The sequence below is a fragment of the Beta vulgaris genome, chromosome 3 (genome assembly GCF_026745355.1).
Source record: "Beta vulgaris subsp. vulgaris cultivar EL10 chromosome 3, EL10.2, whole genome shotgun sequence".
Taxonomy (NCBI): domain Eukaryota; kingdom Viridiplantae; phylum Streptophyta; class Magnoliopsida; order Caryophyllales; family Amaranthaceae; genus Beta; species Beta vulgaris.
Window position 1 is genome coordinate 16,162,660 of NC_079204.1, and position 26,202 is coordinate 16,188,861.

The 26,202-nt window shown below is 32.6% G+C and overlaps 2 long non-coding RNA genes across 5 annotated transcripts; one reads left to right on the plus strand and one right to left on the minus strand.

The window, feature by feature from the left end:
* The first annotated feature begins 282 nt into the window (after window positions 1-282).
* Window positions 283-7,022, plus strand: LOC125495993 (uncharacterized). The gene is made up of 2 exons (XR_007272551.2): window positions 283-575; window positions 6,795-7,022. It is a non-coding gene; the product is annotated as an uncharacterized LOC125495993 (long non-coding RNA).
* Window positions 1,336-6,168, minus strand: LOC125495992 (uncharacterized). Of its 4 annotated transcripts, XR_007272546.2 has the most exons (4): window positions 5,792-6,168; window positions 5,083-5,620; window positions 4,227-4,272; window positions 1,336-1,650 (listed from the first exon to the last, which is right to left on the minus strand). It is a non-coding gene; the product is annotated as an uncharacterized LOC125495992 (long non-coding RNA). The 4 variants fall into 4 exon arrangements; XR_007272543.2 differs by lacking the exon at window positions 4,227-4,272 and having other exon boundaries at window positions 5,792-6,153; XR_007272545.2 differs by lacking the exons at window positions 1,336-1,650; window positions 4,227-4,272 and adding an exon at window positions 3,841-4,001 and having other exon boundaries at window positions 5,792-6,163.
* Window positions 7,023-26,202: the final 19,180 nt, after the last annotated feature.

The following is a 26,202-nucleotide window of genomic DNA, read 5'->3' on the forward strand; positions in this document are numbered from 1 at the left end:
TGAGGGTGATATTTCTAAGACTGCATTTAGGACGCGTCATGGTCACTATGAGTTCACAGTGATGCCATTTGGTCTGAATTGTTGTTGGTTTGTTGTTGTTGTTCGGTGTTGTTATGGTTGTTGGGTTGATGTTGCTATATTTTTAGGTGGTTCGTTGTTGCTGTTGTCATTGTTTGATGTTGTTGTTGTGTAGTTGTTGTTGTTGTGGAGTTTGGTGTCGTGGTTGTGGTGGAGTGAAGTCGTATTGTTGTTCTGTTGCTTTGGTATTGTTGTTGTAGTTCTAGTCGTTGTTATGGTTGGTGGCGTTGTGATGGTTGTTAGTAGTGGTGATGCGTTGTTGTTTTGCTGCTGTTCATGATACGTAGTGTAGAATTAGTTTAGGGAATTTAGTAATATGATTGGAATTAAGATCGTGAAGGATTTTCATATTGGGAATTACCTATGATTATATTTCCTAGTTTAGATTAGTTTAAGTTTGGTTTTTAATTATCGTTATAATTGTGAGGTGATTCTTGGAGGATGATTTTGGAGATGAAGATTATTGAAGGTGTTGTTGGATTTGTATTACGATTCAGGTAACTTTTATGTTCAGTAAAATGTATTACTTTTGCCCATGTGTGTGGAGTGTTTTATTTTCATATATAACTTCGTACTATGGCCATAGTTATGAATGTGATGTTGTGAGTTGATTATGAAATATTATTCGATGAGTATGAATACGAAAACTGTTTTGCTGGCTTAGTTTATGAACTGAAAATAGTAAGTGGGCAAGGTATGGGTGGAGGAGGGTTACACTACAACAAACAGCTTCAAGGAGGGCAATTAAAATTGCCCTCTTTGATACAAAATTTGCCTTCATAGGCTACGAGGGCAATTTTGAAATTGCCCTTCCATTGCCCTTGTAGCTCCGTTGTATTAGGTTTCAAGGGCAAAACTCATGTTTTTGCCCTCTTTGATCCAATAAAAAAAGGGCAAAATTTTTTGCCTTCTTTGCTTCATCAACTAAGGCAAATAAAGTTGCCCTCTATGATCATCAGAAAGGGCAATACTTTTGCCCTCTTTGCTCAAAAACAAGGAAGACAAATACAATTGTCTTATTTGGTCTACAACAAACCGGGCAAAAATAAGATATTGCCCTGTTTGTACTTTATCAAGCGGGGCAAAAATAAGATATTGCCCTGTTTGTACTTTATCAAGCAGAGCAAAAATAAGATATTGCCCTCTTTTACTTTGTCAAGCATTGCTAGTCATTATCTAAAAACCATTATGCATCAAAGATCAATCTAATATAAGTTGAGAGATAAACCTCGTACATTATTCTACATAACACCATGGTAATACCAAGGAAAAAAATATTATTATACTGATTTACTAAAATTTTAACAAAATCATATTCACATAATGTTTACTTGAGATAGTTCAACAAATGTACTAAAACAATTTATTCATCTAAACACATGTAAAGAAAAGGAATAAAAGGATCAAAAGTGAACTCATCGAAAATGCTCAAGTGAACTAATATTTCTACAATCATTTGATAACAATTCCGCACTGATTTCGAGCCAAAGTTGTCATGTGCTGATAAACTACACAGAACAAAGAGATATGAAGGAGATTTGATCACATTAGTACCTCCATGGCACATGGCACCTATAACAAAGAAAAAGTAGGATACATTACTCAAGGAATTCTGCAGCATGCTTAAATAAGAATGACAATGTACATACATTATGTAATACCCCGTATTTTTAGTATTTATTAAAATAAATAAATATGTATTTTATATTTATTTTCTAAAATAAATATTTTAAGCAAAGGATATTTTAGTATATTTATTGATTTTAAATTATTTTGGCGGGAATATGGCGCCAAAATTGGATTTGTTAAACTTTTGGTTTTAAATCCTAGTCAAAATTATTCAAAAAACCAAAAAAAAAAAAAAAAAAAAAATTTTTTTTAGGCCATTATTTTTGACGGGATTGTGAAGTAAATGGGGGAGTTTTGTTTTCCAAATTTATGATGAAGGTTACAAATCTTGGTTTAATCTCCTAATTTATGGTGAATGTTACAAACTCTTTAATTTTGAAAATTAAGTACTATCTATTCTACTCCTATAAATACCCCACACCTTTAGCCATCTTTTCCACACAAAAACTTTGAAGAATCTATAATTTCTTACTTCAAAGTTCTTCTTTCTCTTCCTATGTATTCTAGTTTTATATTTCTTATTCAAGTTTCAATTTTCTTTTGTTTAAAAAATATTTTCATATTTCTTACTCAAAAATATTATGCTCATGATAGATCATTCATGTTTAAATTCATGATTAAGTTCATGTGGTAGATTGCTTGTTGGTTGGCTATGAGAAAGCTCAAGTATAAGAATAAGTGAAGATACTAGTATTAGTTTGTGCAAGATCAAGGTACGTTATGTAGCTAGATCTTTTAAGAATGTGGTTTATATGATAAAGTTGTTTATTGATTTTATTGGTTGGATTGGTTTAGAAATTTGATTTAAAATGGTTACAATGTTTTATTATTCACGCTTGAAAGTGAAAAGAATGAATGATTTTATCAATCATTTTTATATAGAAGTTTTGTTATCCTTTTTGGAAAATTAAATTATTTTTACAAGGAAAGGTTGATTGGTTTTTATAAACTTTGAATGTTCAAAAAGTTGTTTATGAGGAAGGAGGTTTACTCATGACTTACAAGTCATATTATTATTATTTCCGCTTGATTAATATCAAGAGATTCAAAGTCCACTTGTTGGCAATTATAGTTACCCCTTGATATAGCTCCGTGATGGGATGACTAGCTTGGGGGGTGTGCACACTTAGCAAAATAGAAGGGGAGATAAGAAGATGAATTGTTTTCAGGATTATTTTTAATCCAAGTTGTTTGGAAAGAGTTTATTTTTAAAAAGGTTATTCTTGAATTACTATTCAAGTGTTTGGAAAGAGTTTGTTCTTAAAAGGTTGTTCTTGAATTATTATTCAAGTGTTTGGCAAGAGTTTGTTCTTAAAATGTTATTCTTGAATTATTATTAAGTGTTTGAAAACAGTTTATTCTTAAAGAGTTATTCTTGAATTATTGGTGATGGAGTTTCCGAAATGAAAAATTGTTACGAACTAACAAATGTGTTACTTATCTAGTACATTTCGTACTCAGTTTTATACTGACGCGTATTTTCTTTTTCCTATTTGGCTTTGTCCTGTTTACCTTTTTGGTAAGCAGATTTGCAGGTGAATTTTGGATGTGCATGGGAGCATACTAGGAAGGGGATCTTCACCTAGATTAGAGTGTTTCATTTATTTTTAGTATTGAGACAATATTTACTTTTATTAATAAAGAAGTATTATTATTTTTGGTTAAAGTCTTCCGCTGCAAGTTATTTTGGTTAGTTAGTAGTTGGTTGCCGAAAGCGTGTTAGTCACGTGGCGGTAATACTCCTAAATTACTCAAATATTATTTATTAAATTATTTATTTAAAAGTGAGTAATTTGGGGGTGTTACACATTATCATATATTAATAAGAAAAACTTCAACATATATTTAACTATATCTAGTGCTTGTATTTTAGAGTTAAACTAGATTACACATAGTATTAGATAAAAACTAGAAAAAATGACATTCTCATGAATCTCAAATTGTTCTAGTACTGTGAAATTGCTGGATTCTAGAAATCTGATGTGAAACGTGAAGCTGCCCTTTTCAGTTACAAAAACATAGCTAGACATCCAAGTGATCTAATCTGATCATATTAACATCAAGCTTATGGAGTTTAAGATTAAGATTGAACCCAAGTTCTTAGTAGCTTAGCTTGAATAGGGGAACAGAGCAAGACAACAAAGGTTCTAGCACCTCCTTAAAATTCATCACAATGTAAGTATGACAACCGAATAACGAAATCGCTTCTATTCTAGTGTAATAAGAATAGATTTCATGAATTTACTTCAACTGTCAAAGAAACAACTGCAGCCTATTCTTCTAAAACTGTTGAACTGTACAAAAACAACAAGGATATCAAACATATTTCAAGGACTTTATGCTTTTCCAAGAATTCTTGGTGGTAATGGAGTGTAGGATTCAGACAGTGAGTGTATCTAATAAAATATTTAGATGATAGTTGATACCACAATCAACTACGTGAGAGAAGCACATGAAACAAAGACAAAACAAAAATTCACAATTCACAAAACGAATGAAATATGCAGCAGCTTACACACCAAGTTCACATTCTCAAGAAGGATGAAGTATGCTGGAAGCTGCAGCCTGCAGACAACTTTAATTTATTGGACATATTTCTAATATGAATATGTTCATGATGTTACACCTAAGTTTATAAGTTTTAATAAATTCCGACATAAAAGTTTTATGTGAATAGTATAACATATATACTTGACGAATTTGATATAATCTACTTATTAATAACTGAAATAACTTAACAAAAATGAAACCATAAGATGAAATGCCAGAAAGTCGTGATACATCCCAATAATGCACATCATCATTGTTTAAAGAAAATTAGGCGTAGGGGACCAAGTTATAAATACCACATTAGTATGAAACTAAGCGACTAAGCACATAAAAATTTCATAATATATTAAGGATATGCCGCACAGGCTGCTGGAGATACAACCAAGACACGAATAAGTTCACATTTCATATGAACTACAAGGCATACGATTGGCAAAGGCAAACAACTGCATATATGAAATAATTACCCTAGTATAAGAAGCTTTTATTTCGAGGAGAACTATTGATTCATGCAACTGAACCCCCATAAGGGATTAACACTCCCATGAGGAATTAAGTCTCTAAGGTTTAAAAAACTTTGCCTCAAATCATCTTATCATGTTCAAGAAGTGACCATCCTTAATGGTTCGTGAGTCCATACATCAGGTGCGCCTTAAGACATTGATGTTTTCTTATAAGCTGTGTTATCACAAATAGACATTGTTGTTTTCTGATAAGCTGTGTTATCACAACTTCTATCATTATCCACTCTATGAAGCAGCACCAACACAATCAAGCCACAAAGCAATACAGATCATACTACAGATTTGAACGAAAGAGACCTACCAAGATAAACCTGAATGGTCTCCAAAAGCTCAATATTATTCCGCAACCCGAAAACTCCACTTGAACTGCATTTGCTAATTGACTTGAAACATCATCATTCACTATACCTAGTCCCTCTTACACCAGCAATAAACAATAGTTTATCTTTAGTACTACACATTTCTGTAGATATTAACATTTCAAAGCAGTACAGGGGAAAAAAATGTGGAAATGTTGATAATATGAAAGGCGCAAGGGAAAAAAAATGGAAGCAAAATAAACAGAAAATTAACCCTAACACTTGCTATCCGCTGACTATCTAACACCTAATAACCTAACTTGCAAAATTCAGCATCTTCAACAAATCATTATGTTTAAAAGACACATAAACCTAAAAAAAAGGCAAAAACTCCGCAAGTCCAAATTGTAGAAAGTACTGTAATTTCAGAATTCGACGGAAAAAATAATATTTCAGCATGAAAATTAGATCGAAGACCTGAGTAACTCGATAATTAAAATACGGATCGAATTCATAAATGACGCTCTCGTACTTGATGACCTGCAAACACAAAATCCAGACCAGAATCACAATGCATTTGAAATTAGTATCTAAAAAATTGAAAATCAAACAGAATTCAACAAATCATAGCTTCAAATCGTCGAATTTGTATAACCTAATTACGATTAGATCTACAAATAGAAGCATGAATAAGGAAATATAAGAAGTTACAGAGAAGAGACGGATCGAGAAAGCGAGAACTCCGATCAATATGAGGATGAAAACAACAAGTACATTTCCGCAAGCTTGTCTAGAAGATGATACATTGACGGTCTCAGAGGCCGCCATTGACGAGATAATTGAAGCTCCATAAGATGAGAGAGAGAGTTTTGACTGATTGCTAATTTTTCAGGTTCCTCCCTTCCTCTGTTACTTGCTGATGCTTTCAGAGAGAGATTATGAATATTTTGATTGCTACAGTAAATATTTTGCCACTTTTAAAAAGTTATGGATTATGAATATCAAGGAGGACAAATACTTTACTTTTTTTTTAATGAAGACAAATACTTTACATTATTTTGCCCTCTTAGTTAATTTCAAATAGGGCAAAATTAGATAAATTGCCTTTTTAAATATATTTCAGAGAGGGCAAAATGTTTCAATTGTCCTTTAAATTTTTCAAAGATATCAAACAAATAAATTGCCTTAGTAGGTGTCTTTTAAAAGGGCAAATTTATGAAGTTGTTTTATTAGATAATATTATAGAGGGAAAATTTAATATTGCCCTTTTAGGTGATATCAAATAGGGCAAAATGATAAAATTATCTTCTTATTTATTATCAAAAAGGGGGAATTTTATTTTCTTTTTGATACTATTAGACAAGGCAAATAGCTAATTGCCCTCCTTGATTGATAAATATTGCCCTCTTTGAAATAATTTCTTGTAGTGTTACTCTTTTGACCTGGTACAGGTCGGCTACGCTCCATTACGAACTTTGGAGGTAGTGTTGCTGGACTCTATAGCGCAGCTTGGAGACAGCATTTGTCATTTGTCCTTTTGTCCAAAGCTTGTACTTGCCACTGATTTATTTAAGAGAGTGAGCTATGCCAGCGTCATTACGAAATGAAAATGATTTGAGAAATAAAATGTTTATAACGGGCTGAAGTAAAGGTTACGAGTTTTCCACTCATTTTGGAAATTTGTTTGTTTTGTATTTCTTCCCTGAATTTGCAGGTTTGGTATCAAAGGCTCGGAATTGGAAGTGGAGCAAGATCAAGGTGTCATAGGGGCTTAGTTACAAGCTTGTATTTTAGATAGTTGGTTTGAGAATAGTTATTGATATTTTCGATGTATAATATTTGGGAATCTAGTTGAGATAATTGTGTTATTTTAAGGATTTTATTTTGTGGGCCAATAACCCACAGGTCCAGGATCGATTTCTAGGTTATATTTCCGCTGCGAGTTAATGTTTAATTTGAGGCTTATTAAGCTTTGATTTTGATTAGTGAATCTTAAGTGTGTTTATCTAGCAGCTCGGGAAAACGGGCTGTTACAAAGACACTATTCTTGACCTAAACACATTAAACCCTAGTGTAGAGAATAAATTATCTCTGGTCCTATTTGGGCAATTATTGACGGATAAATCCTACAATGTCGAAGCATTCAAGCGTACAATCACATCCGTTTGGGCTCCTGAAAAAGGGCTTGTTATACGAGAGTCCAAGCTTTTATGCTTTCTAATTCTTTTATTGGAAGGATTTGGAGAGAGTCCTTGAAGGGCATACATGGTGCTTTGATAACATGGTTATTTTGCTTAAGGAGAATGATCGAGTGGAGCAACTAGACCAGGTAACAATCACCAAATCCCCCTTTTGGGTGCACATTAAGAATTTGTCATTTAACTACCGCACTGATGATATTGTGCGTGCCCTTATTGGTAACACGGGGGAAATTATAGAGATGGAAGATGATGTTTTAGGAATTGGGAGGTATAGGGGTGTCAAAGTTTTACTCGATGTTACTAAACCCTTGCAGATACCGAAAACTAAAAGACAAAAGGGTGAGAACTGCAGGTTGATTTCGCCTATGAAAGGTTGTCGTACTTTTGTTTCTCTTGTGGGATCATGGAGCACTTTGTGCGTAATTGCCATATGGTTCTGGAGGAGGAGAAACAAGAGAAATTGGGGTGGAGTTTTGACTTAAAAGCCACTCCTAGGAAGGGTGGATCAAAGAAGATTGAAGAGGAGGAGAAGTTTCACTCAAGCAAGAAAATTTTGTTTGATATGATTGTCAGCCCTACTGTGAAGGATGTGGCCCTTGTCTCGAACCCTCTGCATGAAGTAGTAAATATTCCTAATAATATCTTAGATGTTGGACTAATTAATGAAAACATTAATGTCAGCCATGATATCCCATTACCTCGAGAAAACGACCTTGTTGTGCATGAATTTAAACAAGGTGTTCCAATAATGAACACATTGTTGTACCTTCTGTGGGGAACGCAGCCACAATAATCCCCAAGCAACATGAAGTTCTTTTTTTTACAAGTGCTAAGGTGGATAAGGGGACTGCAGTTTCCCAACTTCGATCATGGAAGCGTTTAGCCCAAAGTGATATGGTGGATAAAGGGGTAGCCTAGGACATGGAAATAGACCTTGAAAGCATAACAAACAAGCGTTCGAGTGTGGATATCGAGATTTAGAGTTTGGAGAGTATGAGAGTTCTATGAAGCACACTAAACATAGTACTCCCTATGATCTTAACTCTATGACTACGGCGGAGGTTGGCGAGAACCAATCCCACCAAGCATTATGAATAGCATGTGTTGGAATTGTCGAGGGATGTGCAACCCTTGGTCAGTTCCCCAGCTTCTTCGCTAGAGTGTTACTTATGCCCCCAACATTCTTTTTTTGTCGAAAACTATGATTAAAAAGAGGGAGACTAAAGCTCTTAAAGATCGATTAGGGTTCCATAATGCTTTTGTTGTTCCTTTTTTTTTTGAAGGAGAAAATTTCATTGATTGAAGGTCAAACGGCATCTACAATTATAGATATTAAAGAAAAATAAGATACAATCAAACAAGGTTAAATCAAATTTGTCTTTGAAAAAACTATAATGAACCAGATCGAGCAATACAGCACGTCCCCCTTGTATTTGCTGAATCAAACAGCTATTGATGAGGAAGTCTATCATTCTGACATAGTTTGGGAAGAACATTCTTGATCGAGCCATGTTTACCGCATCCGAGATTCCAATACCTTCATGTTGAGTCTCAAACTTCAACCAATGAGAACAATTTCTCATACCTAAAAACAAAAAAACCCTACTCACAACTCCCATAGGGGAGAAGGAGATCTCCACAATAGAGACTAAAAAAATCCCATAAAAGATACTAATTTATTCAACAAAACTAAAAATTGGAAATTAAAGGGGGAGGGGGGCTTACCATGGATGAAAACATCCATGGCAGCCCCTAATTGATGAAAAAGGGGAAAGGGGAGACTAGGTTTAGAGAGAAAAAGAGAAAAGGGGGGAGGGGGCGGCATTCTTAAAAAGATGCTTTTGTTGTTCCTAGTATAGGGAAAGATGGGGGTTATGCATTTATTAGAAAGAAGATATAAATTAAAGTCCACTCTTATTTCTTTCTCCCGACATCATATATATGGAGATCTTGAAGATGGTAGTAATGTTTGGAGACTTGTGGGTATTTATGAATGGCTGAAAGAGGAAGAGAAATACAAAACATGGAACGTGATTCGTCACCTCTATGTAGAATCAACCATCCCAATTCTTTTTGGTGGTGACTTTAACGAGATCCTCGTTTATGGTGAAAAGAAGGGGTGTTGATAGAATTCGGAAGGAAATGACCTCTTTTCATGAATTTATAGATGATCTAAATCTTCGTGACTTGAGGTATATGGGTGCTTGGTACACTTGGAAACGTGGTAAATCTCTTTCCATGCTGTTTTGTTGGGTCTGCCTCATGGGTTGATCTTTGTCCGGGCATCTTCGTGAAGTCTGATCACATGGCCATCGTCACTTGTGCTCCCACCCAGCACAATAATAGAAGGAAGCGTCGTGGTTTTCGCTTTGAGACTTGTTGGCTTTGGATGAAAGTTGTGAAAATGTAGTTCGTGGTGCGTGGGACTCAATTGTGGGTGACTTGTTCTCTTCTCGCATCTCTTTTATGGCTCATGACCTTGTAAGTTGGAGTGTAGACAAGTTCGTAAAGCTGGGCAAGCATATTGAAAAAATTGAAAAGAAGTTGGTACTAGCCCAACAACGTCCAGTAACAGATGCTAGTTGTGAAGAATATGCGGAGTTGGAAAAATTGATGATTTGCACAACAAACTTACTCGTACCTTCGCTCTCGAGTCTCTACAATGAGGGATGCTGATAGAAACACAAGATCTTTTCACCACAAAGCTTCGCAGAGGAAGAAAAGGAATTATATCAATATGGGGTTTGGCACGAAAGTGTTGATGGCATAGAAGGTATTTTTGGGGCTTATTTTCATGATATTTTCACTTCTATGAATCTCTTTGATGCGAATTTACAGGATGTTTTGCAATGTATTAGCCCTGTGATCTTTAAAACTTGTAACCAGGCTCTTCTAAACCCTTTCACAAAAGATGAGATTGTTGATGCTCTCTAGCAAATGCATCCCAGTAAAGCTCCAGGCCCGAATTGTATGCATGCCATATTTTATCAGCGATGTTGGCACATTATTGGAGATGATGTTACTCAGTTTGTCTGCAGTATTCTTCATGGTGGCTCGTCCTCAAGCTCCATCAATCATACGGATATATTTCTTATTCCCAAAGTCAAAAACCCTATTGCTGCTTTAGAGTTATGCCTTGTAACCCTCTGTAATATTCTCTATAAACTTATCTCGAAGGCTATTGTCATCAGATTGAAGGAATTCCTCCTTGATCTCGTTACTGGAAAATCTAGAGTACTTTTGTTCCGGGGATCCTTATAACTGATAATGCTCTCATTGCTCTGGAAAATTTTCATACGATGAAGCATAGAAATAGAAGTCGTAGGGGTACTATGGCCATGCATGAAACTTGACATGAGTAAGGCCTAGGATCGGGTTGAGGGGGTTTTCTTAAGAAGCTTCTCCGGACTATGGGTTCTGATGGGCGTTGGGTAAATCTGGTGATGGATTGTGTTTCATCTGTCTCTTACTCTTTCATTGTGAATGGGGAGTTTGTGGCTTTACAAAACCTGTTAGAGGCTTTCGATAAGGTGATTCCCTCTCTCCTTATTTATTCATTTTTATAACTGACGCTTTCTCTAAAATGATTCAGAGTAAGGTTCAGGAACGGCAGATTCATGGTGCTAAAGCTAGTCGTAATGGTCCGAAAATCACTCACCTCCTTTTGAAGATGACAGTCTTCTCTTCATAAGAGCGACCCGAGAGGAATGCAGTGTAATAGTTGATATTCTCAACCACTATGAATTAGCATTCTATAAAAAAATTAATTATAAAAAGTCGAAAGTTTCTTTCAGCAGATGAGTCAACATTGATCAAAAAGAGAGTTTGGTGGGTATTTTAAAGATGCGGCTAGTTGACAAGCACCTTGGTATCCCCTTTATTGGAGGAAAATCAAAGAAATCTATTTTTGATTCTCTTCTCGATAGAATTTCGAAGAAACTTCAAGGGTGAAAATAGAAGTTATTATCTAAAGCAGGGAAAGAAACACTCTTAAAATTTGTTATCCAAGCCATTCCCACATATCTTATGGGTGGGTATGAAATTTCACGATTGGTGATTCAACAAATCCACTCGGCTATGGCGTGCTTTTGGTGGGGTAGCTCCAATCCTTATAATATTTGTGCACTTTGAAGGAATGGATTTCAGGGATTTAGATGTCTTTAATGATTCCCTTCTAGGGTGTCAGGCTTGGCGTCTAACCCGCGAACCTCAATCTTTGCTTGGTCGAGTTGTGAAGGCCAAGTATTATCCTACTAAAGACATTCTTGATGCTTATCTTGATTATTCTTGTATTTATTCATGAAGAAGTATATGGAGTTCGAAGGCTTTAATCAAAGAAGAGAGCATTTAGGGCGTTGGGGATGGTGCGGAAATTCGTGTGTGGCAAGATCCAAGGATCGTTGATGATGCAGGTTGGTTCATTACTAGTGCTTGATGTGTAATATTTATATATGGTTTTTAGGTGCATTTAGGTTGCATTTCAGAACATTTGGATTTGTTTTAAGGTTCATATTGCATTATGTTCTTAAGTTATGTTACTCTACTCCTATTCGGTACGTTTTCTTGTTTTTGATGAGTTTTAGGTATAGAGAATGTCTTTGGAGAATGATTAGCTAAGCTTGAGGATTAGGAGCATTTGGAAGAAGGTACATTGCATAAGGACCGTCATGGATATCTCATAGTACGAGTTTGAGCGAAAACAAAGCGTAAAATCATTTGAAGAAATGTGAAAAAAGTGTGATGTCTACTCTTTTGACCATAAATTTTAATGTGATTATGTGAATTAGATGATTCCAGTGTATTTGGAAACTAGACTTGAAGAAATTTCCAATGATAAGTGGCACACCCCGAGGAGACTTCTAGTCAATGAGTTACGCCTACCGAAAGTTCGAATTGTTTTTGCTGTCTGTCAACCGTATTTGCAAATCATTAATTCCACCTATTTAATGATTATTCGACTTTTCTTATCTTGTAGATTATTTTTCTAGTCATATTAGATTACTCAATTTTATTTAGATTATGAACCCTAAGTCTCCTCTCTCGCGTAGTTTTATTCTTAGTTTTAGTTTTAGTTTAATTAGTTTTCTCTTCTTCTTTGTCTCCCTAGCTTAGTACTAAATCCTAGTTTTTCATGTTCTCCATTTATTCATGAGTTCAATTAGTTTCTTTCATTGATTTCCTCAATTATGTTTTTTTTTTTTTTGTAGATTTAGATTATTTTATTATTTACTTAATGATTGAGTAGTCTTATATTCTAGGGTTTGAGAATCCATATTTATATGCTATGAATCTTGATTGATATTCATGGATGGTTTGATTAGTTTTTTGTATCTCTAATTGATTAGTATTTTTATTATTAATCTTGCCATTTGATCAATTGTCTAATTAAATATTGCTAATATTGAGTCATAGATCGGGAGATAGTACTCTTTAGAGGCTTACTTACAATTAGCAAATCTGATTATGTTAGCGACCGTATTGCATATGTTTATTTGAGAGCATTAATACCCTACCGTAGGATTAACCTACGGTCTAGATATCTGATTAATTGAATTGTTGATGATTTTTTGATTGATTTTGATTATGAACTTGGTGAACCATTGCCCTAGATCATTTTAGTTTGATTTTCATATTTTACTAGTTTAGAACCTTAAATCTCAAATTTATGATTTTATTTAGTTTCTTCATACCTTAGAAGTTAAATTAAAACGACCATCTCTATATGGATTCGACCCTACTTACCCTACTACTTTATTAGAAGGTTTTGCAGGAATTATTTTCGACAGGTTTACGACAACCTATCAGTGCTCCTTAAGGGAGTATTAAGAAGGTTAGTTCGTTATCTAATTAATTCATACACCCTCGATTGAAATGATAGTTTTATTAAGGAGTTATTTAATGAATGTGATGCAAAATGTATCTTGGCAATCCCTTCAAGCCACTCTCAGATTCCTGATTATCTTACTTGGGCTCTCACAAAAAATGGTATTTACTTAGTCAAAACAGCTTACATGCTTGGGAAAAGGTGTAATCTTGGCAACTTTCATCAAGCTTGGGTGGTCATTTGGAGCATGGAGGTTAGCCCAAAGGTAAAACATTTTCTTTAGCGTTTTTGTACAAAATTCTTACCAATCCATGCACTCCTAAGTCATAGGCACCTTGTTAATGATGCTCCTTGCCCATGGGGCTGTGATGTTGTAGAATCGGCGAGTCATGATTTGTTTGTTTGTCCCCGTGTGTTCGAGCTGTGGGTCGAATGTGGGTGTGAGAAGATATGTGAAAGTGCATCAACCCTTAACATGCGTGCGTTGGTGGAGATTTGGAGCAAATATGACAAGAACATGATCACAAAGGGAGTCTTCCTAACTTAGTTCATTTGGGGTGATCAAAACCAAAGGGTATTTCAAAACAAGTGGATCCAACAATGTTCTAGTGGAGTGTGTTGCAAGATTGGTTTTGAGGACCACGGGAAGTACTTGACACGTATCTACAACCATCAAGGCTGCCCTTTTACGCCCAACATCAAGGTACGGACAACGCCCCCTCTGGGAATGGTTAAAATTAATGTAAATGCCTCTCTATCTTATGTTGTCTTGGTGGGTCTATGGGTTGTTGGGCGTGACTCGAATGGTGTGGTATTGTTTTTTGCTACAAGGCGTGTGAAGGCTTATTGGATCCCCGAAGTGGTCGAGGCCAAAGCGATTGAGTTAGCGTTGTGGTTGGGCAAGAGGTTTGGACTAAGTGAAGTGATTCTTGAGTATGAGTGTCAAGTAGTTATCAAACGTCTCTCTAAAAGTGTCACCTTTCTCTTGGACCTTGATAAGGTTCTCCATGATATTTTAGCTTGTTTTATTTCTTTTACTTTTCTTGTTTGGTTTCATGTCAAGCGGGATGGCAATTGTGTTGCTCATCACCTAGCAAAGCTAGTGCCTTTTGGTGTTAGAACAAATATGGGAAAACCACTCCCCTCCGGAGGTCGCACCTTATGCATGTACTCATGGACAAGTTGTCTTTAAATTAATCTAGCTTGTTTTTTCCCTCAAAAAAAAACTAAAATCTAATTTTTTGTAAATTTGAGTCAAACAGGCCAACAAGTTTATGAAATTATGTTAGCCTTGTTTTCCCAATAACAATAACAGATTCAACAAGTACAGTTTAACATTTTTCAAAACTTCTTATCCAAGCCCTCTGTCTAGTGAGTCAAATGAATCGATCTTAAGTTGTGCCATTTATGCAATTCTGTAGAATGGGATAGGTGAGACGAAGTAGGATAAAATGAAGTAAATTAAATAATACTTCATTTGTTCTTATATTATTTCTATATATATATGGGGAACAAAAATTAAGTAAGGAAAAGGAAAAAAGGGAAGGATTGATCATATGAACCCTACATTTTAAACTTAGTATTTGTCGAGATATTGTCCACATCGGAGTAGAAGAAGCTCTGGCTATAAATAAATTCATATATGAAGTAATGAATTTATTGAAAAATAAATATCTACCTTAATAATAAGCAATTTTATTGTATAATCAGAGAAGCATTGCCTAGTTTCACGATAGAGAAATATGCACCATATATATAAACTAATAAGTTATGTCATAAACTAACAACATATCTCCATACATTGATAAAGAATATGCATAAAGTGATATGAAAATATGTTAAATTGATATCAAATTTTTATTAAACTAATAAGAAAATGTGTCCATCTGATAGAAAATATGCATAGATCGTATATGCATAAATCGATAACAAATATACATAAATTGAAATGCAATAATCTTATCCCAATTATTCTGAATGATTAAGACATGTCTCAGTCAAAAGTCAAAACGATTTTATATATAAACAAGCCAAGCAATTAGTGAGAAAATGAGTTAATTAAGTAAAGTCCTATGGATTGAATCCTTATAAGATAAAAGCCTATATATTTGCATTCTAGGGGGGAATGAATATATATATGTTGCTTCTAAGATTCAAACCCTATTCATACAAACAATAGGTTACATTTCCTATCCTCTATCAATTACTATTATTGATCAATTAGTTGTTCCTTAAATTTTTTTTTATTCGAACATTTTGTTGTCAAACTTAGAATTAGGCTATATTCTTTTGGAATATGAGAAATTGAACTGAATTGAATTGACAACTGAAATAATTATAATAATAAAAAATATGATAATAATAAAGTAATAATAATAATATATAATAATAATAAAGTAATATAATAATAAATAATAATAATAATAATAATAATAATAATAATAAAGTAATATAATAATAAATAAATACATAATAACAATAATAATAATAACAATAAAAATGATAATAATAATACAAAAATAATTATAATATTAATAATAATAACAATAATAATAATAGTAAAATAAAAACAAAAATAATAATGAAAACATTGAGCTGAACTGAAATGAATTGAATTGAAGTAAGGTGAACTGAACTGAATTGAAAATAAGTCCAAAAGAATAAGGCCCTATTTGACCTTAGATTCCCATGGACACAGGAGAAAATATTTGGGTGTCCCTATGGGTTTGTAACTTTTGTGAGAGAAAGAGACATAAAGTAATATTAAACAAATATTTTACAGAGAATAAAAAGTCAGCATAACTACTGCATTTATTATTTATTATGTTTTCTATATTACTTTATAATTGTCAACCTTTAGGGTCTATATCACTGTCCTTAATTAATATAACAGTAAAATATTATCATGTGAAATCTTATTTAATTCATCTTGATGAGTATTCCAAACAATCAACTTTTCAGAATGTCCAATAGAAAGGTGAAGGGAGTAGTGCATATGTTTGTTTTCCTAAAATCAATAAATCAATATGAAAGCCTTAATTAAATATATCGGAAAGTGACTATTTCAAATAGCGATATCCACTTAAGAAAAAAGTAGAGCAAAAGTTAGTATCTTCAAATATTACATACACAATATTCTTGTAAATAAGGTAAAATAATAAGTTTTGTGTCAAATTATTTTACAATAAAGTTATTATAAGACCATACCACTTTTTTTGAAAAGGACTATCGTCTTAGAGCATGATCAATGCATGGTTCGCATTTGGCAAAAGTAATGATTAGTCCCCTTTGGTTTGCTCAAAAGTGAAAGTAGGTCGTTTAGGTTAAACATATGGTGATTAACCCCCACAACTTCACCCAAATGTGAGAAGATACACTTAACCATTTTTTCTTACCAGAAGTATGTTCTTTTAGGAAAAATACCTGGATAAAATAAGAAAATCATTTATGATGATTTAATATATCTTAAACTAGCTTTTGGACCCGTGCAAAAATGCACGGGAACTTTTTTGTTTAATAAGCGTGTTTATATACCAACTACAGTAAAAGCAACATTTGTAGTTGTTTTGCACATTATTCTTTTTATCTCAAATAAGAATTTTAAGTCCTTTTTTGCTCGTGACTCGAGAAATAGCGACATATAGCTGATCATGACTGGAAACAGGCCTTGGTAAATACAACCGTACCTGACGCGCGACAATGATTGTCCTTGACTTTTGTTTATAGTCATGGCAAAACACACCGTTAAAGGAAATTGCCGTCTTTGAAATCTGATAGGAAATTTTGTTAAGTCAGACAGTGTTAGTGTCATTCGTGGGATGAATACCTTGCCACCAACATTACTCCCTGAAATGACGGTAGCTTCAATCACTCGATTGCCTAAATGCTTGACTACCAGTCTCGTGCCATTACACAATCCAGATGTCTGATCAATATTACGAAGCAACATGACCGGCGCACCAACTTTTAACTTAATACTATGATTTGGCAGTCCCGAACACTTTATTTTGTTTAGGAATTCAGTATAATATATTTCATGAGCCCCTAAGTTCCCTTCATCTTTACTAATTGCATCACAACTCAAGTACATTTTCTCATCACCTGGAACTGTGGACAACACATGATCGATCATTTACCTTCTCAACTATTTCATTAGGTGTGCAAATTACACAGGAATTTTTTATTTTATAAATTTAAAATTTTAATATGTTTCTCCTAAATCATGGTCTGAATATTAACTTGTGATTTAAATTATATAGTCATTATTTAATTTATGGTGGAACATGTGAGCAACAATATTTTAGAAAATCTGACTGGAAATTTCTTTGCTTTGCCCATTTAAATAAAATTTTAATTCGCACCACTACTAACACTCAATCATGCAACCACTTCCACTCCTACATTCTACAGTCATGCTCTCCCCCTCTTTCTTGTTGTCTTGCATCACTGCTGCACGCCTGCGCTATACCAGGCCACCCACTGGCCACCACCAACCAATGAACCAAACTACCACTACTTGCGGCTGGGAACTTCATCAGATGTTATCTTATAGAAAATTATGGCATATTGTATAAATAAAGGGAGTGATTGCACACAAATGGGAATCATCAATGATCTATCACAAAAGTCTCATCATATTATTTCCTTTATATAATACGTCATTATATTCCTGAAATTCCAAGCAACCTTTTTATAATCATATCGTGTATTAAGAATATATTAAACTGGCTTACGACCCATATGTTCAGTAACTAACGTATCTAATATTATGGTGGGACACGTGACCAACCGTTTTTCTTTAAAAAGGTTTACCAGAGAAGGTCGTCGATGTGCTCATTGCTTCACTTAGAAGCTCATACAAAATCACAATTCGCATCAGTACTTGCACTCTATCATGCAACCACTTTCACTCCCACTTTCCCCAGCCCACTCACCATCTCTTCTCTTATAATATTGCATCATCATTGCAATACACCAGGTCACCCACCAAGCAACCACTACTTGCACGGGGAATTTCTTCAAACTTATCTATTTAGAAAATTTTGGTCATTGTACAATTTAATTAAGGGAGTGATTGCACAAAAATGATAATCTTCAATGACTTGTCACAAAGTCTCATCATATTATTAACGTTATATACCTTTTTATAGTCTTGTATCATTGTATGTCACATTCAAAATTAATATGAATTAATTTTTAATACTCCTTTGCTTTAGAGTAATCCTATCACCTTTCATATCTTTTCTCTTAATAGTATTTACACTTTTATGGTGGAAAGGATCCTTCTATTTAAAGCAACTTTTGACTTTGTTACATTATTTTTTTTGTCATCTTGTATTATGTTATTTTTCCTTTTTTATTCATTTTGTTCTCCAGTTATAGATTTCAACTACTATGTTTTTTTCTATTTGTTAGAAAGCACCAAATATGTTGCTTATTTCACGTATCTTGATATTTTGTAACTATATGCAAATGTTTAACATTCATTCTTACAGTTATATTTTCATCCTATTAGTAACATTATGTGATAATATGTTTGCACAGACTCCATTGGTCATCAAATTTTCACGCATTCATAAATAATTATCTTTTTACCTTAATTAAATGATATACTCCTCCAAACCCATCTGATATAAATCCCTCCACTAATTACATCTCTCTCACACATTCTTCTCATATTCATGTGATGTGGAGCCCTACACTGTTCTTTTTCTTACTCAATCAATTTTTTTGTTTATACTTGTACACTATTTGTCAACAATACCTACACCCCCACTATATACTCTTAATATGTGTGTCCAAACATTACATGACAATTATTCAAGAATGGAGGGAGTATACTTTATAGAACGATTTCCTACAATGGCGTCTAAAAGAAGAAATTCCCGTTTCAGTGCTAAGAAAAATAATTATTGCACAATTTGGGGTCCAAATTTTGGTTCGTATAAAAGATTGAATGACATAGTGTTGGAGCAAAAGAATTTCTTAACTTGGTGTTAAGCCAGCTAATGATATTATTTCAAAATTGTATTTCACTTTCCAAAAAAGATGATCGTAATATGATTTTTATGTAAATTTGTATAGTGATGCTCATTATATATGACTCTTTTTGTAATATTGTTAGAGTATGCTATAAAGCAGTAAATGAAAGTTTAAGTTTTAAATTTTAAGAGTGTTATTATTCAGGGATAAATTTCGATTTTGTGTTGTGATCTAAAACTTTTCCATTTATCAATTGATTTATTTTCATCCCTTGATGTTTTTGTTTGTGTGAGCAAGTAAATGATTCATATGTACTTAATTTAGCTGATACTTATATAATACTAATTGATATTATTGGCAAAAACAAAGACTACTTCTGAATGTAAAATATATGGTTTCTAATGTAATTTAGATCACTAAAAGAGGGATGTTCATTTCCTGTTCTACAAAATAATACTCACATTATAATTAGAAATGTTTTTTGTTTGAAACTTTCTTTTAATTAAAAAACAACAAACAAAGTTAATTAGAGAAATCGGGAAAAAAAAAATTCTTCAAATCAATATTGACTTTGGCCAAATATTAATGATGTTTCAACATTTTATTTAATTCTTACAAAGATGGATGTACTATCATTTTTTAACTTTTATTTTAGGATTATATGATTTTTAACGAACTTTTTATGATGGTGCTATTATTTATTACCTAAATTGTTCAAGTCTCTTTCTATAATATTGTTAAAGTGCATTTCTATTATGTGACTAATATTATAAATCAAAATGGTTTTTGTCAAAATCGTTAAGCAGGGTATTTTTTTTCTTATATACTTGGTTTCAACTGACATATACCATTTCTAAAACTTCTAATTCGTTAATTTTCTGATTATAACATAAACCGTTTTCATTTTCATATTGTACATAGATATTGTAATTTGATTTTTTTTATCCCACTGCCCAAAAAGTATAAAAAACTTAATTATGGTAGTTTCCTTAAATGAATTGGATATTGTAGTATTGTACTTGTCTCGTTACCTAAAATAACTACTCATCCTACACTAACGATTCAAAATTGAAATGATTTTATGTGGAAGTTTAATATACTAATATGATTGCTATTGAAGTATTAAAATCCATGAACTTTAAAGTATTATAATGGTATTTAATCATTGCTAATTTGCTGTTGAGTTAAAATATTTACAATATAATATTATACATTTATATACACATGTCAATAAAGTTAAAAAAATCAAAACCATTCATACAACTTGTCAATGGATTATCTCGACTAATATTATACATTAGTTCACTAATCCAAAAAGAATGTCAAATTTGCATTCATTATACCATAACCATTTACAATAATGCTGTAAAAAAAAACCATTTACAATATGATATTAGATATATTAATGATTCATGCAACAAAATAACCAAATACTTCATCTATCTCTCTCTTCATTTCATCTTCTCTTCATTGAAAATTAGTAACCTCCATGAGAGACAAAATTGAAAGATTTGTTTGACACTTCATCTTCTCACCTCCACTGGTAAAAAAAAATTGTGTAGCAAACATTATCATACAGGCTCTATATCTTTAGGGTAATTATAACTACTGGGTATACTGCCTCTGTGGTACTGCAACACGATAATAACAGGTTACCTGGTACTTTCTCTTACACTCTCTATTTTCCACATCGTACGAAGTGGAGCTAAAGGCAGCAGGATCTTGTTAACCATTCTTGACACGGTATTACAAACATTAATTTTGAAATCATTGTATAACATATTGTTCAATATATCAATCTCTTCAACCACCCTATTTTCCTTTTTCTATTATACAGGCTGCATTCCTAAAACTTCAATCTACATATCCTCCTTCAATAACAGGATTTACAAAGCACTCTTAATATCAAAAACTCAGTTAAAAAACCACTCTTTATAACACAGGTATGGGCTATGGCTCCATGTATCGGGTACGTTGAATCACGATACCTTAGCTCTTTGCATGATCATGAATCTCCTCTTACCAACACCCTCCACCTGCTCGCCAAGCTTGGCGAGATTTTATTTTGACTCTCTTATAATTTTAAAACTGATAATTTGTGTTATGGTATGGTGTGGTGAGACAAAGGTCAAAGCACCATTGATATTTATACTACTTATGGCCGAGTATAATTACCACTTTAATGCTTTTTTATTTATTTGTAATTATAGTAATGTAAAATTGTTTCCTTAATATTAGCGTGGTTGGTTGGTTGGTTTGGTATCAATTACAACCTTGATTGATATTCAAATTTCCTTAATTGATTCCTTAATTGATTCGAAAATGTATCAATTAATATCGTGATTGATATTCAGATTTTTTAAAATGTTAACGTGCAATTTGGTTGACATAGATTACTAGATTACGTTATTGGAATAAAACGTTGCCTTAATTATGTAGATTACGTATCAATTAAAATCCTTAATTTATGTCAATTATATATGCTTTGATTCGTATGACACGTGGACACTCTCATTGAGCTTCGAGGAATACTGATCAAAGGAGCATGCCACGTAATGCCACGTGGGATCGAAATCGCTAACTGAATGACACGTGGCCTCAAGGATTTTACTTTAGATATATATATATAGATTCACACACACACGCACGCACGCACACACACAATATAAGCTAAAAAACAGTTTATCCACATTCAACTAGCGGCATCTCTTTTCCTCATACTGAAGCCATAAACTTAAAGATATTCAAAATACTACTATTATTATTATTCATTATTATTACTTATCATTATAATTATAATTTAATATTCATATTATTATTGTTTAAAATATTATTTATATATTTATTACATTCAATTTATTTCAATGTAATATAATTCAATTCAATTCAATTCAATTCAATTCAATTCAATTCAATTCAGTTCAGTTCAGTTCAGTTCAGTTCAGTTCAGTTCAGTTCAGTTCAGCTCTGATAAGTTCAGTTCAGTTCAGCTCTGATAAGTTCAGTTCAGTTCAGTTCAGCTCCAATAAGTTCAGTTCAGTTCAGTTCAGCTTTGATAAGTTCAGTTCAGTTCAGTTCAGTTCAGCTGTTTTATGCCGAAGAGAACAGGCCCTTAACACAATTTCTCAAGTTTCATCCTTTACTACTATATATATAAATATATATATATATATATATATATATATATATATATATATATATATTGACCAAATTACTAATTTATCAGTTTTAACATAATTATCCCACTCCAAAAAAAAACCCGAAAATTGGAGCCAAGAGAAAACTCGGAAGCAATAGCAATGAAGGTATGGAATAGTAAATTAAATTGCACCCCATAAAAAAATAAAAAAAGAAAAAAGAAAATCAAAGAACCAAGATGAATATTTATTTGCACATTTAGATAATAAAATCAAACATTAAAAGAAAGGGATAACAACGAATAAATATAGCTAGAATTATAAAATCATAAGAGAGAGAGAGTAGTACAGGAGACAACGATGAAGGGTTCCCATGATTTCTTTCAATCCCCATTTGATATGAGTGCATTCATCATACACCTAAGGTAAAGTTTTGCTCATTTGCTTATTTGAAACTCTACCTATTATGTGATTATGCTTATTTGGAGGTTTCAAAATGACCAATGAGGAAAAAAATACTCTTGAGTGTACATGTTCATGCTAGACTCGGGTGTATGATAAAAATCCCCCATTGATAGTGAAATTGCCGAAATTTGTTGTATGTATTGTGTGTTGATTATATGCTACTACTAATTTTCTCTTTCTTCCTCAGTCTCTCTAGAGTAGAGTGGTTCAAGTGAGCAAGACACGGAAAAAGAAGATGAGAGAGACTAGTAGAATAAGTTGTACAAAAATATGTATATTTTGATATCTTAGTATTAAAATTAATACTTTAATAAAGATAAAATGGCTCAATATTCTAATAAGTGCTTATCTCACTTTTGGGTGAAGTTGTTGGGGATAATCACTACAAGTGGAACTTGAAGGGACTAATCTCACTTTTGAGCAACCTTAGGAGGGTTAATTAATTACCACTCTCGCGGTTGTCATTTTGCTTATGGCCATTAATTACTTTGTATCATATCATTCTCTATCTCTCCTCATGCCCTTGTGTAACACCCCGATAATTATATTCTCCCTTTTCGGAAATAACTTTTTAATATAAAACTTAGAGAATTACCTAACCATTATCGCTCGTGTGATAACGTATCGGCTTATTCAGAATTTTGTAGCGGAAAACATATAACAAAACTTCATACTTTAATATATTAAATAAATAAGTACTTAAAACCAAACACACTATAAATGTCTACTTTAAACCAAACTTATTAAAATATGTTCCTACTAAGGTAGTAAATATAATAATATGTTACACAAGCTCTCCATTCCCAGATTCCCAATGATACAACATCTGTGAACCTGTAAATGTCAATGCTCTAAAGAGTCTGCTCACCGAAATGGGACATCACAGGTTCAATAAGGCAAAGTCATGATCAACAATCACAAACAAAGCACGTAATATGCAAAGCTGAGTACTACATAGTATTACATAAACATTCCTAACATAATACTAATAAATAACATGCAGGGATAAATAATAATATAATAATATAACATCTGTAGATAAAATCTACTGAACTAAACTTTAAATATCTTCTTGTTACTATAATAGAATAGTTATTGGACCGAGTTGTCTTATTTAAACTTGTCTTCACCTAGGAAGACGAAATACAGGCGCGACTCCGTGTTCCAGAATGACCTGCGATATCGAGGAACCTTTGAAAAATAGGAATGGTGATCAATCCATTTCCCAGAAAAAGTCATGGCACGCTCACCATGTACCCCAACTCATGATTGTCCAACTCTAGACGTGCACCAGTCTAAAGTTTATTACTATCCAAGTTACACTTTACGTGATTTACAATTTATTACTTGTTATGACACACACAAGTAACACAGAAGTACTCTCTCCATTTCCTAAGGATCTTCCCTCTTTCCGTTTAAGTGCGTTTCTAAAAGATCTTTTCTCTTTTACTTTATTCCTTATTTGTTATTTGGAATTTTTTTCCCTTTTTACCCTCTCATGTCCCTATCATATGGTCCACCATTATATTATTAATTCAATTTTACTCCCTTTCTCTCTCTTACTTTAACCCCTTTTATTTGTTTATTTATCTTAACCGCTTTCTCTCTCCTACTTTACACTCTACACAAATGGATCCTCCTTGTTATATGTAAGAACAATCTCAAGGAAGATCTTTAGGAAACGAAGGGAATATCAAATCAAACATTCACAACTGAACTTCTCTTTTATCTTAGGATTTAATAAGTGATCACACAACTTACAATCCAAGATTACTTCCTTTAATTCCAATCTTTCTTATCTGTTGAACCTAGTCAACAATCAATCTTACCTTTCAAATGCATAACTTATCAAGTTACCAAATAAGACTCACAGTCCTTATAAAGTAGTAAAAATAATACTGTAAGGGAACACATGATTCAATCTCAATAATATATCAATTCCCCCATGTGAATTAATAGCTAAAGTTCTCATCCACGTGCTTGCATCAATATTCCATACAAACATGATAATCTTTAACTCATAACCAAATCTCATAATTTACATGTTTCCACACATGCATAAAACATGTAAAATCCTATCATACTAGAAATCACATGTGAACTATAAAGTTCCTATAAATGATAATACAACTTTTCCTTCTTAAATCATGATACTATATCACATAACACATAGGTATGTACGTACCTTCTTTCAAAAAAAAATGTACGTACCTTGTGTAAACCAACTGATAGGCCACCTTTAGTCACTTAAAAGTCACCTACTGAATAATCTCTGCCTAAAATAATCAATATAAATCAAAGTCAATACTCTAAATAAAATACAACAACTTTAAAATTCTTTAAATCCTCTTTAAAAATATTCAAAAGTTGTTTTTACAATTAAAACTTCAATTACTTTTAATACCTAGCATAGTACTACCATACTAGTAATTAAAATTCTTAAAACTCTATTATTAAATCTCTGTCTAAAATTCCAGCAACTTATAAAATATAAAACTCTCTTTAAACATACTTAAATATGCTTAACTTCATAATTTAAATCAATCTCATAGTTTATAACATGCTACTATGATTTTCCAAAATTTAACACCCTAAAAATTCATGCTTTGATAATTAAAAACTCAATCTAAAAATAATAATCAAATCGGAAATTTTATTCTATTAATACATAATATATATATATATATATATATATATATATATATATATATATATATATATAATCCAAGATTAATCATTAAAATAGTAAATTAAAGTTATTAATTATGATTAGTACTAAAATAAAGCATAAAAACATGATCTTTAATTGAAATCGAGGAAGAAGAAAAGAAATTAACCAACAAATCAAAGAACAAGAGAAAAGGAGGCGCCGAAATAAGGAACACCACGCCTCGCAGTAGCGGCGCACAAGGAAAACGACGGTTGAAGAGGTGTAGTGACGTTTCTTAGGGAAGAAGAAAGCGTTACTTGAAGAAAAAGAAAGAACAATTGAGAGGAAAAGAAAAATCACGTGGGAAGAGGAGGGAGATTATGGCCGGCTGTTATGAGGAGAGAGAAATAATGATTTTCTTGTGTGCTAAAATAATTGGGTCTAAGACATTTATAAAGAGGTTTTTCTTTTGGACTTAGGAAAAGGAGATTGGGTTTAAATAAAGTTTGATGATGAATATGATTAATGAATTAGAACTCCTAACATCAATAGAAATTCTTTTCCTAATCCACTTAGAATTTTGGGTTCTTCAAGCCCATTTAAACTTTTTTTTCCAAATCAAATTAGTATTTCAAATATTTTTCAAAGCATGCCTTAACAAAATATTTTAACTTCCTTAAATCCTTAAAATAATTGTTTTGACTTTAAAATATAATCAATAACCTTCTTTAAATAATTAAATCATTTCAAACTAAATTATGTTTATATATATATATATATATATATATATATATATATATATATATATATATATATATATATATACTAAAATATATTTATAAAATCCATAAAATTACAGGGGA